The sequence below is a fragment of the Echinops telfairi genome, unplaced genomic scaffold, assembly GCF_000313985.2.
Source record: "Echinops telfairi isolate 266 unplaced genomic scaffold, ASM31398v2 ScPeMD7_7458;HRSCAF=8496, whole genome shotgun sequence".
Lineage (NCBI taxonomy): Eukaryota > Metazoa > Chordata > Mammalia > Afrosoricida > Tenrecidae > Echinops > Echinops telfairi.
In genome coordinates this window covers 36,252,569-36,257,785 of record NW_022111358.1, presented here as the reverse complement: position 1 = coordinate 36,257,785, position 5,217 = coordinate 36,252,569, and the positions used below count along the sequence as shown (strand labels likewise).

The following is a 5,217-nucleotide window of genomic DNA, read 5'->3' as shown; positions in this document are numbered from 1 at the left end:
TGATACCCGGAGGGTGGAGGGAATGTGGGATAGAAAGGGGGAACCAATTACAAGGATCTACATATAACCTCCTCCCGGGGGATGGACCACAGAAAAGTGGGTGAAGGGAGACGTCATACAGTGTAAGACATGACAAAATAATAATTTATAAATTATCAAGGGTTCATGGGGGAAGGGGGAGCAGGGAGGGAAGGGAAAAATGAGGCACTGATACCAAGGGCTCAAGTAGAAAGCAAATGTTTTGAGAATGATGATGGCAACAAATGTACAAATGTGCTTGACACAATGGATGTTTGTATGGATTGTGATAAGAGTTGTATGAGCCCCCAATAAAATTAGTTTAAAAAAAATCCTTCTATTAAAGGGGAACTGACCATAATGATCAATGGATAAAGGGAGACACTGGATGATGGTGTAAGATATGAAAATAATAATAATTTATAATTTATCAAGGGTTCACGAGGATGGGGGATGGAGGGGGGAAAAAGAGGAGCTGATACCAAGGTCTCAAGTAGAAAGAGAATGTGTTGAAAAGGATGATGGCAACATATGTACAAATGTGCTTGATACAATTGATGTATGGATTGTTATAAGAGCTGTAAGAGGCCCTAATAAAATGGTTTATATATATAAAAAATCCTTCGGTTGTGAATGAGGTGAAGGCTTATGGAGCAGATTGTCAGTTTTACATCAACAATTCATCCACGTTTTGTTTCAAGTCACCCGCTGCAATCCCTCACCGTGCCCACCTCGCGTCCCCCACGTCCACCTGCATTGTCTGTTTCCGTTCCTCCGCCTTTCCTCGCCCTCCGCTCCGGGTCCTTGGCTAACTGCTACCCTTGGGATCGTCAATGGTTCATTTCTCTAACTTGGGAGTGAGTTCTATTCCAGACATGAAGTGTGACTAAGGGTCAGGGTAGGGGGGGGGGCATCCACCAACTGAACTCGCATTTGTCTGTTGTTTTCTCATGATTGGACAGTGGGCCTGGATTTGCGGGGAAGAGTACCAAAGAGCATCCTGGTATCTAACCAAGAGCTGAAAGTTCGTGACTTTGGTGTGCCCACTTGGCTAGGCTATCACACCCAGTTATTCATTCAAACATTCATCTAGGGGTTGCTGTGAAGGTCTTTTGTCAATGTGGTTAACACGTGCAGTCAGCTGACGTAAGCACGTTACTTTGGACAGGATAGGTGGGCCTTGTCCAATCAACTGAGAGAGCAAACCTGGAGTTTTCCCAAGTCTGACGTCATTGCCTCAGTCTGCATCCTCAGCTCCTGCCTTTGAGCGGTGTGTTGCTCTGGGGACTTTAAAGAAACAGATCCACAGCAACTCATGTATAAGGGAGAGTTTTATATAAAGGTTAAGTGCACATCAAGAAAACATCGCAACCCAGTGCTACCCAAGCCCACAAGTCCAACATTAACCCATTAACCCATATGTCCGATACCAATCCACAAAGTCCTCCTCCATCTCACAAAACAGATGCAGTGATGCCGACTGCAGGAGGAAAGCCGAGTCAGTGAATGTGTAAGCATCTCAGCGCTGGCAGGAGTCTCCATACAGCTGCTCCAGCACCCAGGGCTGCATCATGGTAGGTCCATGTGGCTTCTCCTCGGGGATGTCTTGCAGGAAGTGAGCCTTGCCTGCTGAAGCAGGGAACTGGTTAAGGCAGCTACACCCTGGTCTGACCATCACAAAGCAAGAGACAGGAGAACTAGAAAGGCGAGGCTCACGGAGCCATTGATCCCTCCACCCTTCAATTAACCCCCCATGTGTTTATTGGCCAGGTTGGCACAATAAACTAACTACCTCAAGTGGTCAGCCTGGCCAGCCCCCTCAAGGCTATCAACTGATTCCTTGAAGTAAAACATATCTAGACATAGAAATGTGCACATGCACACATTCAGCCAATTCCTGCATTCGCAGTATTTATCCTAAGGAGCCCTGGTCGTGTATTGGTTACACGCTGGGGTGCTAACCACAAGGTCAGCAGTTCAAAACCACCAGCTGCTGCTTGGAAAAAGAAGAGGCTTTACAAGGCAGGTGAGGTGTGATGTGGACACGCATTTGTCACTTTCTGAAGAGGAGGACACTGGGTCCGTCACCAGCCATCACCTGCGGGCAAAGTTATGGGGAGGGTTTGAACCTGGGCCATTGCCAGCTTGGTGCCCATCTCTCTAGCTTGATGGGAAGGACCAGCGAGTGCAAGAGATGACAGAAGGCCCCTGGTGTTGAAGTGGAGGGGACGAGGGAGGTGGGGACTGCACATCCATATTAGGGCCTTCAGCCAGGGCTGACTCCCCACCCGGGGCCTCTTTCCCAGGGCCCTGTCCAGTCTTGTCTGAAATTCCCGCTGTCTGGTGCAGGCAGCAGTGGCGGCTCCTCTTTAAATAGATCTGGAAAGGCCATCTTTTGTCCATTAGATGAGACTGTCTAGTCTTTGTGCCTCCAGCGCCAGGGATGAAAATAATCTGATAATTCAAAAAAGATGCATTTTTCATGAGGGTTCAAGTTATACAAGAATTCTGTAAGGGAACCAGCCAGCAGTCATAAGGCTAGCCCCATGCCCCTTCCCCCAACCTACTCGCCTGCCCTTTGGACCCTTCTCAGAGGACAGTCTTGTGAAAAGCTGCTCCACATGGAATTGGCTTCTGGAGGCCGGCTTTCTTTTGTCTGCTCTTGACCTCTCCGACTGCCCAGCAGCCCCCAGCACCATCCCTGCCACGGCCGCGGAAACCCCCTTCCCACTTTCCCTGGCAGGCACATTCTGAAGTCTCAACCAACGTTGACACCCCAACCAACGTGCTCTGGGCAGCAGCCAGGAGGCATATGTATCATGTTTGGCCCCCACTTAATTTTCGAAAGTTTAAAATTAGTTTCCAACACGGGCAAAGCAGGAGCTCACCACAAAAGCCTAGACTTTGGCTTTGGAACAATCAGATGTGGCAATTGGCCACCCACATCTCCCATCGCTGCCACTGCCCAGACTAACAGCTGCCCTCTTAGCTGTGGCCCATGTTGTTCACCTCCCTCTGGTTCTCACTGCCCCCTGCTAATGACCATCTCCAATGTCACTCAGGTTTATTGCCGGCCGGGCCTCTGAGGAGGAGCTCTGGTGGCGTAGTGGGCTACTTGCGGGACTGCGACTCACAAGGTGTCCGGTTCACACCCACCAGCTGTTCCGAGTGAGAAAACTGAGACTTTCTGCTTCCGCAAAGATTTACAATCTCAGAAACCGACAGGGGCAGTTCTGCTCCTTCCTACAGCATCACGAGGAATAGAAATGGATGTGAGAGCAGTGGGTTTTGGGGGGGAGTGGGGGGCGGTGGGGGACCTCTGAAGGCATTTGAATCCATAACCTCTGTGTTAGCTTCTTGCCGTCCATACATTCATTCAGCAAACACTTATCAAAGTCTTCCCTTGGCCATGCTCTGTGCTAGATGCCAAGGATCAACCCACCCACTCCCAGCCACCGAGTCAGTGCTACCTCAGAGTGACCCTACAGCGAACAGTACAACCTCCCCTGCGGTTTTCTGAGACTGTAACTCTTTTATTATTATTTTTTTTTTTTTGAGACTATCACTTTTAATGGGAGTAGAAAGCCCTGTCTTTCTCCCACAGAGCAGCTGGCAACCGGTTTCAAACTACCAACCTTGTGGTTAGCGGCCCAAGGTGTAACCTCTCCGCCACCAGGACTCCTCCTAAGATCGATCGCTTCTGCAGTTGTGACTCGAGCTGTCGAAGGACCCACTGTGGTCCAGTCAATTCTGCCTCACAGCTGCTCTACAGGGTGGAGGGGAACTGCTTGCTCCCCAGGGTCTCAGAGGCTGTGCATCTGGATGGGGCAGGTTGCCTCACCTTTCTGCCTCGAACTGTATGATACACCCAAGCCAAGCTCACTGCTATGGACTCAGTGCTGACTCACCGCCTGCACCCTACAGGACAGAGTGGAGCTACCCTGGGGGAAGCTGAGCCTGGAACTCTTTACAGGAGTAGAGAGCCTCGTCTTTGCCCCTCAAAGGGGCTGGTGGCTTTGAATTCCTGACCTTGGGGTACACAGGCCAACAAGTAACCACTACGCCAGCAGGGCTCCTGAATATTCTGCTTAGTAGACGCAAAACTTCAGGCATGGGGGCAGGGACATAATAGATACTCACTGGATAGATACCTGCCACTATTGTTTTACATCTGTGTTCGTGTGTGTGTGTGTGTGTGTGTGTGTGTGTGTGTGTATGGTGGTTGCGAGTTGCTGTTGAGCCAGTTCCTGGTGACTGACCCCAGGTGGGCAGTTAACCGTGCTCCCCAGGAGTTTTGAGGCTGTGACCTTTCAGAAGATTGCCAGGCCTTTATTCAGCGGTGCTTATGGGGGAGACAGCACAACCGGCCCATCAGCAAGTTGGTGAGCCATTTGCCCCCCCCCCCCCGGGCCTCCTTTTGGGGTATGTTGTTGTTGTTGTTGTTTGGTGCAGCCGAGTTGGTTCCGACTCAGAGGGCTCTTAATGTCCAATAGGAGGAAACACCGCCGGCCCCTCGCCGTCTTCTTGTCGCTGCTGGGCTCCCGCCCGCTGTGGCAGCCATGTGTCCATCCACTGGGCTGAGGGCCTTCCTCTCCTCCACTGTCCCTTCACCCTTTCTGTGTCTGGTTCTAGGAAATTATTTTCCTTTAAGTGACTATGTTGTATTATTTTATTTTAATTTTTAATGCTCTATTTATTTATTTATTTTTTCTAACTTTAATACCCTTAGAGGAGTGCACCATTCCTGGAAGTACTGCAATACCAGGTCGATGCGTGGAGTGGACGGAGCAAGCTCCTATTCCATCTCCCTGCTCCAAAAATCCATTTAATATATTGTCCTCAGATAGAGGATGTATCAGATATTAAACTGATAAGAACAGATACTACCCTTGATCTTAGCCAAAAGGCCAAGAAGCGATATGCTTTATTTTTTAAAAACAGTTTTATTGGCACATCATTGACATATCATACAATTCAATAGTTCCATCTTTCAATCCTATCAATGAGAGTTGTACAATCATTACCATATCAGTTTTAGAACATCCCCTCCCATGGTTAAATCACTTTTATTGTTATTATTTTTTAATTAAAAGATCATTTTACTGGGGCTCTTACAGCTCTTATAACAATCTATACCTTAAATCGCCTTTAAAGTGAGTTGTTCAATCACAGTCAGTTCTAGGGTTCCCTTGCCCCTCC

The 5,217-nt window shown here is 48.8% G+C and overlaps 1 non-coding gene across 1 annotated transcript; it reads right to left on the bottom strand.

Annotated features, from left to right (window-relative positions):
* Positions 1 to 4,746: 4,746 nt before the first annotated feature.
* Positions 4,747 to 4,937, bottom strand: LOC115872991. The gene has a single exon (XR_004048173.1). It is a non-coding gene; the product is annotated as a U2 spliceosomal RNA (small nuclear RNA).
* Between the last annotated feature and the right edge of the window lie 280 nt (positions 4,938 to 5,217).